General features: G+C 38.7%; 1 non-coding gene across 1 annotated transcript; it reads right to left on the reverse strand.

The window, feature by feature from the left end:
* Positions 1 to 3,700: 3,700 nt before the first annotated feature.
* Positions 3,701 to 3,807, reverse strand: LOC127124927 (small nucleolar RNA R71). The gene has a single exon (XR_007804402.1). It is a non-coding gene; the product is annotated as a small nucleolar RNA R71 (small nucleolar RNA).
* Positions 3,808 to 10,282: the final 6,475 nt, after the last annotated feature.

The raw sequence follows: 10,282 nt of genomic DNA on the forward strand, positions 1-10,282 counted from the left end.
CAAAGTTCTGCAACACTCTTACCAAATAGATCTTTACCCCTCAAAAATTTCAACTCCTTTCACAACTCAAGAAATTGGTCTTTTATTTCGTCCGTCTTCTCATAAACACCTGGACCCTTAGACAGCTCGGAATGATAGATGGTGTCTTCAACACGGGGTAGCGTATGCACAACTGGTGGTGGCACAGACATGACCTGGCTAGATGCCAGCATGGAAGCAAATGTAGGCGCGAAACCTTCAGGCACAAAGTTGGGCGGCATTCCCCATGGGAATCCAGCAGGCATGGCATGCGCAAAGTGAGCAGTAGTAGCAGGAATGGTAGAGGTAGCAACCTCGGAAATAATAGTCCTCTGAGGAGGAGGAGTTGCAGGTTTTGGAGAAGATTGGCTCTGAGCGGCTAAAACTGACTCCATCATGGAAGTCAAGCGGGCGATCTTGTCCTTCAAATCTATGTTCTCTTGCTCTAGGTGTTCCATGATCCTTGAGTGATTGGTGTGAGTATTGTATTGATGAGTCAGCTTGGCTGAAGCACAAAAGAAATACCAATAAGACATCTAGCGAAAGAGAAACATGTATACAAATGATGCATGAAATGCAATGCTTGATTGTTTTTATTTTCCAAGGAACTTACTATATTATTTGCAAATATATATGATAATAACGATTGCAACAATTTGATTGACCATAAAAATCTCTTTTATTTATATAATTGGAAGGATTACACTGAGTACAATTTCAGAAACCAAAAGTACAAAATACAAGAGAAAAGGAGACTAGTCATCCTAAGGATCCCTAATAACAACATCAGAAGATCTAACTGTAGGCGCGTACTTCCTTCGAATGCGTTAAATTTTGGACTCAAAAGTAGTCTTCATCTGAGTCTTCTCGAGGACAAGCTGATCAACAATCTTCTTCCAAGCGATGGAAGGTTGAGGCATACTAGAGGAAGATGGAACCTTTAGTTCTCTTTGTCTCTTTGTTACTCGATCTTCAAGAAGCTCAATAAGTGCATCTTTGCCCTTAGACTCAAGCTGTAACTCCTCATGCTTTCGGCTAAAAGCATAGAAACGCTCTTCCCACATTTCCTTCTCTTGCTTCATCTTGGTGAGCGCGTCTTCTAACTCCTCTACATCTTGGTTAGGGAGAGTTAATGGCTCAGCCACAACCATAGACATAGGTCTTTCACAAGCATAAGGCATCTTTAACTCCAAAGCTCTCTTCTTTACCCAAATAGTGTAAGCTTCCAAAGCTACACAATTGTGCAGACCAAGCTCAGATCTTCCTTTCTTATGCACATTATGCCAAGCATGCACAATCTTATGCTTCACATGTTAGGTATCTTTACCCTCTTGATAGAAAAGACCTTCTAACAAAGTGTTATTAGGTTTGTCTCTCAAGGGGAACCCAACTTGACGACGAGCCAAAGCAGGGTTGTAGTTGATTGATAACGTGAAAATATATCATATATTTGCCTTGATTTACATTCAAAAATCATATCGTTTTCATTTATATTCCGATTATTCCGCAAGTGTTCGAGTTATTTTTGCAGGTATTTCAATTCCCATGCTTAAATGAGCAAAGTATAGAAAAGGAAGGAAAAGAAGAAGAAACAAAAGAGAAACAGCAGAAAAACTAGAAAGTATAAATTATGTGCATGTGACGCTCGTCACAAGCCCCGTCACGCCCTGGTTGTGATGAACGCCACATGCCCACCACAACCGTCACAAAGGCAAAGGCAACGTAATAAATTTTCAAACAGAAGTGATCCACACGCCCCATTTTTTGCTCCTCAACCCACTTTCCCGTGAATATCTCACTCAACCAAGTCACCCTTATTTCTCTCAACTACGAAGGCCAAATGGATACTATAAAAGGATGGAAGTTGGAAACCTACGGGGAGGCTTTTTTTTCCTCTCTGAAGCCAACTCTCGAGCTATTCTTTTGCATTTATTTTTCCATTGCAAATTTGTTTTCAGTTATTTTTTCTTCAGCAAACATTGTTTTCTTTTACCGCAATTTGTTTACCATTCCGTTCAGAGCTTTGATTTTTCCTTTCTCTTTACATTTTTCATTTAGCCAAAAGTAGTACTTTCCTACATTGGGGAACCACTGCAAGTTATTTGATTTAGTTTAAGCAATTTTTTCAAAGAAGCAGAATCCTACCCACCTGTGGAGGAATGCTCAAGTACTTCAAGATTCGGCATATTCGATTAATCAAAGTTCCAAGTTTTTATTCAATTATTATTATTATTGCTTTATTATTAAATAATCATGTTTGGTTTATTGTCAATATTTTTCTGTTCGTCTGTGTTTGCATTATTTAACATGTCCGACTAAACTACCGGTATCGGTATGTAAACAATTTAATTAGACGGGATTTAATAATAATCGGTGTAAACTTCTTTTCTCAAGTAATCTTTCTGGTTGTGGTTTTTAATTTGAATTTAATTAACTTTGTCACGAGAGTGAGAAGCTATTTAATACGGTTTTGCCACGAGAGTGGGAAATTAACTAAGGTTAGAACCGATAATCGCGAGAGCGTGAGGGTCGAACTGGATAGTAAAAACTAGGCATTGATTTTAAAAACAGCGAGAGCACTTTAAAAGCAATTAGAACTTATCTATTTTCAAGAAAAGTAATTTTAACTTCAAATGGGACAGTGAGAGCGTACATTCTGACTTAAAAGTATAGTCTGAGTCAACAATCACGAGAGTGTGAGATAAAGCCTTTTAAATGAATATTTTCTACTAAAAGGTATTTGGTAATTAAAATATACAACGGAGATTTATTGAATCCTTGATGATTAATGTGTTGCATACGGATATCCCTTCATTAATATTTTCTTAAAACTTAATTTTCTTTAGATTTAATTCAACCAAACCTCTAAAAATCATCGCCTTAGCTAAACATAGTAACATCGATAACATTAGTTTTACCATCGATCCCTGTGGGTTCGATATCTTTTAAAACTAAAACGACTAGATTGTGCACTTGCAGTCAAGTATCTGATAGACTATATTTTATATACAGTCACGAGACGTATCAAGTTTTTGGCGCCGTTGTCGGGGACCTTATTTAGTCAAATAGTGTGATTCTTTCGTTGCGCAATATAGACTGAGGTAAAAAACTAATTTCCTTTCCCTTATTTCTCGGTTGTATGCCAAGTACTCGCTCACAAGGCAAAAACTTAGTACCACCAATCGCAGAATTAGAGTGTTTCTTATGTTTAAGACGCTGAATACTAGAGTACCAACGAAGGTATAATATAACTGATATCTTCTTTCCTAATACTGTATCAGTTGAAAAACCAACCATGGCTGCAGTAGGACCACAGAATCGTCCTCTTAAGTTCTACACTACCTGGTCCCAACAAGAACCTCACAACAGCATTGCTGCCCCTACTATCGATCAAAACGATTTTGAGTTCAAACCCTCATTATTATCAGTTGTCCAACAACATCAATTTGCTAAAAATCCTACGGACGACCCTAATGAACATTTGACCAAGTTTAGGCAGTACACAGACACTATGAAGGCGAATGGTGTATCTCAAGATGCGATAAGACTACGCCTATTTCCTTTCTCTCTAAGAGATAGAGCTTGGGCTTGGTTGCAATCCTTGCCATCCAACTCAATTACTACATAGGAAGAACTGAAGAACGTTTTCTTAGCCCGATATTTTCCGCCAAGCAAAATTGCTATACTGAGAGCTCAAATCAACGGATTTCGACAAAAAGATGCAGAATCTCTCTACGATGCGTGGGAGAGATACAAAGACATGATGAGGATATGTCCACATCACGGTCTCGAAGACTGGGTGATCATTCACACATTTTACAATGGGCTTTTGTATAACACAAGACTGATAGTAGACGTTGCCGCGGGCAGTGCACTTATGGACAAGCCATACAACAAAGCCTATCAACTCATTGAAAACATGGCCCAAAACCATTGCCAATGGGGAGGTGAAAGAAATCCAGTAGAAAAGGCCCAAACAAAAGGTGGAATGTACGAAATCAATAGCCTTGACCACGTCCATGCAAAGGTAGATGCCCTTGTTCAAAAGTTAGACAACTTGACCATACCACCCGCAGCCACCATGGCTGTCGTAGCTCCAAACAGCGAGTTATGTGGAATTCCTGGACACACTGCACCAGAATGTCAGATATTAGCAGGAGTTTCCACTAATCAAGTAAATTATTCACAAGGAAACCCTTATTCGAATACCTACAACCCAGGTTGGAAAAACCATCCTAACTTTTCGTACAAGAACAACTTCCCCCTGTATGCACTTGGCCAAGCACCTGCTATTCCACCTGGATATCAAAAGCCAGCTACTAATGCTCTTAACATGCCTAGGAAGTCCAACCTTGAATTAATGATGGAAAGCTTCACAGCTACCCAAGCTCAAACAAACAAAGACTTCTTGAACCAAAACATACACACTAGTGAGCAACTTAAACAATTTGCGAGCAAAGTATACGCCTTAGCCACCCACAACAAAATGCTTGAAACACAAATTTCACAAGTGGCTCAACAACAAGCATCTACTGCTTCTCTCGCTGGCACATTTCCTGGACAGCCACAACCTAATCCAAAAGGACACGCAAATGTCGTTATATTGAGAAGTGGAAAAGAACTAGACGGACTTGTAGATCCAAGACTCCAAAATCCTGCCATGTACCAAAAACCTGACAAAACAACAACTGAGAAGGTAAGTGAACCAAAGGAGAAGGAAGATAACACCCAATAGGCCAAAGAGAAAGAAAAACCTTATGTACCTCCACCACCTTATAAACCACTCATTCTGTATCCTCAAAGACTTGCAAATTCTAAAACTGCAAGGCAATTTAAGAAATTTGTTTAACTTCTGAAGCAACTGAATATTATAATTACCTTTACAGAAGCTATCACACAAATGCCCTCATATGCCAAGTTTCTTAAAGAGATCCTATCCAATAAGAAAAAGATCAAGGATAACGAAACAGTTACACTTACTGCTGAGTGTAGTGCAATAATCCAAAACAACATGACTCCCAAACTAAAAGACCCAGGTAGTTTCTCCATACCCTGTGTCATTGGAAAGTTCGTCATAGACAAAGCTTTATGCGAATTAGGAGCCAACATTAGTGTAATGCCCTTATCCATTTGTAAAAGGCTCAACATAGGAGAACTAGGACCAACCAAGATGTATGTTCAACTAGCTGACCGCTCAATCAAATATCTTGTTGGTATACTAGAGAATGTCCCAGTACGTGTAGGACAATTCTACATTCCTACAGACTTCATAATCATGGACATCAAAGAAGATGTCAGTACACCTATTATATTAGGAAGGCCATTCTTAGCTACCGTCGGAGCTATAATAGACGTGAAAAGAGGTAAGCTAACATTCGAAATTGAAGAAGAAAAATTTGAATTCATCTTTACACAATTCTTACAAGCGCCAACTATAGATGATACTTGTTATCTACTTGATGGCATAGACGAGTGCATAAGAGAGATGGAGATGCAAGAAACCACATATTCTGATATAATGAAAATCCAAATCCCTCCAATCTTTGAAGATGATAATTGGCGTGAACCATACCAAAATGACAGTCTAAGCGAATGCTTAGCACTTACACCGAATCACATGCCATGCCCAAAGAAACCAGACTTAGAATTAAAAACACTACCCAAGAACCTAAGATACGAATTCCTAGACACTAAACTCAAAAGACCAGTATTAGTCAACGCAGACTTAGGACAGATTGAAACTGAAAAGTTACTAGATGTCTTAAGAAAATATCCAACTGCGTTAGGCTACAACATCGCCGACCTGAAAGGAATAAGTCCTTTTATCTATATGCATCGCATTATGCTAGAGGAAGATTGTAAAACCTCTAGAGAACACCAGAGAAGGATCAACCCAATTTTAAGTATTGTAGTCAAGGATGAAGTAAAGAAGTTATTAGATGCAGGAATCATATACCTGATCTCCGATAGTCAATGGGTTAGCCCCGTTTATGTAGTACCCAAGAAGGGGGATGTTACAGTTGTTAAGAACGAGGAGGGCGAATCTATAGCACAAAGAGTTATGATCGGAAATAGAATATGCATCGATTATAGGAAACTAAACAAAGCCACTCGAAAGGATCATTTTCCTCTACCTTTCATTGATCAAACGCTTGAACGATTGGCTAAGCATTCCCACTTCTGCTATCTAGACGGTTATTCAGGATACTTTCAAATTCCTATCCATTCTGACAACCAAGAGAAAATAACCTTCACATGCTCTTATGGTACATTTGCTTGTCGACGAATTCCATTTGGACTATGCAACGCTCCCGCAACATTCCAAAGATGTATGATGTCAATCTTCGCTAACTTTATAAATGACATTATGGAAGTCTTTATGGACGATTTTTCTGTTTGTGAGCAGAGCTTCGAAGGATGTCTATCAAACCTTGAAATGGTACTTGAAAGATGCGTAAAGGTGAATCTCGTATTGAATTGAGAGAAATGTCATTTCATGGTCCAACAAGGAACTGTGTTAGGACACGTAGTAGTATCTGATAAAGGAATTGAAGTAGACAAAGCCAAGATCGAAATTATAGAGAATCTTCAACCTCTGAAAACCGTACGAGAAATACAAAGCTTTTTAGGACACGCCGGTTTCAACCGACGCTTTATCAAGGATTTCTCGAAAATTACCAAACCACTAACTGGTTTATTAATGAAAGACGTTGACTTTATCTTTGATGAGAAATGTTTAACAGTGTTTGAATAATTAAAAACATCTTTAATCATCGTACCTATTATGTAACCACCTGACTGGAGATTACCATTCGAAATCATGTGTGATGCGAGTGACTATGCCGTAGGCGCAGTGCTAGGACAAAGAAAGGATAAAAAACTTCATGCGATCTACTACGCAAGTAGAACCTTAGATCCTGCCCAAATGAACTACGCCACCACTGAAAAGGAACTTCTAGCCGTTGTGTTCGCTTTAGACAAATTCTGTTCTTACTTAGTAGGAGCGAAAATCATCATCTATACTGATCATGCTGCTATTAGATATTTGCTAAGTAAGAAGGATGCCAAACCAAGACTCTTAAGATGGATCCTACTCATACCAGAATTTGACTTAGAAATAAAAGATAAGAAAGGTACTGAGAACGTAGTAGCAGACCACTTATCACGAATCGAAGGGAATAAGCCTGAACAAATTCCAATCAATGATGATTTCCCTTACGAATGACTTATAGCCCAAATGGAAAGCGATGTGTCTGAGCTAATCTTAAATGATACCGAAATAGAAGAATCTGTGGAAGAAATTCATACGAATATAACTCTGCCATGGTATGCTGATTTTGTCAACTACCTAGCTATTGGAGCACTTCCACCGGACCTATCATACCAACAAAAGAAGAAATTCTTTCATGATCTAAAACAGTACTATTGGGATGAACCTCTGCTTTTTAAGAGAGGTACCGACGGTATTTTTTGTCGATGTGTTCCTGAGGATGAAATAGACGATATAATCTCCCATTGCCATTTCGCTCCCTATGGTGGACACGCAAGCACCTCAAAAACTTGTGCTAAGATCTTACAATCTGGCCTCCTTTGGCCTACTCTATTGAAAGATGTCCATAATGCGGTTATAAATTGTGACCGGTGCCAACACACTGGCAACGTTTCAAGACGCGACGAAATGCCACAAACAGGCATTTTAGAAGTGGAAGTCTTTGATGTATGGGGGATTAACTTCATGGGACCATTCCCATCTTCTTTTGGTAATAAGTACATACTCGTAGTTGTCGATTACGTTGCAAAATGGATCGAGGTTTTAGCTTCTTCGACAAATGACACACGAGTAGTGATTAAGCTGTGCAAGAACGTAATCTTTCCTAGATTCGGTGTGCCAAAACTAGTAGTTAGTGACGGTGGCTCCCATTTCATATCAAATATCTTTGGAAAACTTCTTCTGAAGTATGGAGTCCGACACCGTGTAGAAACACCTTATCACCCACAAACTAGTGGGCAAGTCGAAGTTTCAAATAGAGAGATCAAACAAATTCTAGAAAAGACTGGCGGAATATCTAGAAAAGACTGGTCATCTAAACTAAATGAAGCTCTATGAGCATATATGACAACCTACAAGACCCCAATAGGGACCACACCCTTTAAATTAGTCTTTGGTAAATCATGTCATCTCCCTGTGGAGTTAGAACAAAAAGCTTATTGGGCAATTAAGACCCTAAATCTAAATTATACTTCCGCAGGCGAGAAGCGAATTTTAGACATTCACGAATTGGAAGAACTTAGACTAGACGCCTATGAGAACGCCAAGATATACAAAGAACGAACTAAAAAATGGCATGATAAACGTATATCTAGGAAAGAGTTTAATGTCGGCAACGTAGTGCTACTATTTAATTCAAGACTTAAGCTTTTTCTGGGAAAACTTAAATCTAGGTGGCCAGGTCCTTTCAAAATTACAAGAGTTTTTAAAAGCGGGGCGATAGAAATCAAGGGTAGGAATAGTGAATCGTTCATTGTAAACGGGAAGAAATTAAAGCATTATCATAATATTGACAATTGAAACTATTCAAATAGTGTAAGACTTATAGAGCTGCCCGCTCAACCCCAAAACTGATATATCGCAACGTTACTGTCGAACTTACAACATTAAACAAAGTGCTTAGTGGGAGACAACCCGCCTCTTTACCATTTGTTATTGATTTTGTTATTTTTATGTTTTGCATTTTAAGCGTTCTCCTTATTTGATTATTACTTTTATTTTGCTCCCTTTCCTTAATTCTATGCAGTAATGTACTTGTTGTTTCTCGTTACTAACTTAGTAATATTTGATACTGATTAACAAGCAAACTTATAACTAGTTAGTAACTAACTTTCATCATGCAACGAGTAGATACAGTCTTCAGAGGCATAGTTCAGAGAAAGCGTTATGATTATTTAGCTCAGAAGGATATGGCTTTATCCATATATTATGATGGACCTACCATGGATAGGTTAGGTATCCGCGATAGTATCTTGTTTATGTTTAACCAACTAGGTTAGGAGAATGTTGTTATTAAGAGAAGGTTTGTCACATACCGTGAGCTTACCCTAGAATTCCTTAGCTCCCTAGTTTACAACCCCGAGCATGGTTACGGACTCAACAAAGGGTTGATTTCCTTTAGGCTGTTTGGTATGGATTTCACTTATAACCATAGAGACCTTGCTGACCTTCTAGGATTTCCTAGTAGCCCATTTGTATTCACTACCCTCCAGGAGGAATTAATCGATGACATTGACTTAGATTACTTTTGGGGTAGTTTAATTGGAGATCACCACCCTGACCCACACCAGATGCACTCCCAAGCGATACATAACCCTGCTATCCGCTACTTCCACAAAATACTAGCCTACACCCTATTTGTAAAATAAGAGAACAACACCTTAGTGTCAAGGGATGAACTTTTCATCTTACTCTGTGTCGACCAAGTTCGACATGTCAATGTTGTAACATTCATGATGGAAAGATTTGTTTACCTTGCACAAAACAATCGCGCCCCAATCATAATATGCGGCCTAGTAACCATGATAGCTGATGCCATTGGACTTAGACGCCCACTTAACGAGCGTACACCTTTTGGACACACCCGACCCATGGATATTGACTTTTGCTTCGACCGGAGAATTTTAGGAAACCTTGGGCTGGACACTTTTGACTACCTAATTAATAATGAAGTTGTCCAGCTATTTACCTTACCAAACCATGAGAGAACGAGTGTTCATAACCGAAATAACTGGCTATATGATTTAGATGAACATCACATTGCTCCACCATCACCTCCTGAGACACCACCTATTTATGAGTATTTAGATGACCCTATCTCTGTTGATGAATCTGACCCTAAAACCCCTCCAAGCTACTATAATCTGAATGAACCAAAAATTCCATCTTATGCCGAAAATCTGACCGTAATTCTTACTCGTTTGGATGGTTTTCGTACTGAAATTACTAATGTGAAATATGAACTAAAAAGCATGCGCCTTGATGTCTTAGGCTTAATGGATGTCACCGTCGAACAGTTTGATCACCTGAACCAGGCTGTAGCTTCTTTGGGACAGCATTGTGGCTAATTACATCGATCGGTGATTTTTCCTACTCACATTAAAGCAATGAGGACACTGCTATGTTTTAGTGTGGGGAGGGAGCACTTTATTTCTATTGTTCTTTTAATTCTTACTGTTACATTTAACTTTAGTCTTTACATTTAATCTAAATGAC

This window comes from Lathyrus oleraceus, chromosome 2, assembly GCF_024323335.1.
Source record: "Lathyrus oleraceus cultivar Zhongwan6 chromosome 2, CAAS_Psat_ZW6_1.0, whole genome shotgun sequence".
In the NCBI taxonomy this organism is placed as follows: domain Eukaryota; kingdom Viridiplantae; phylum Streptophyta; class Magnoliopsida; order Fabales; family Fabaceae; genus Lathyrus; species Lathyrus oleraceus.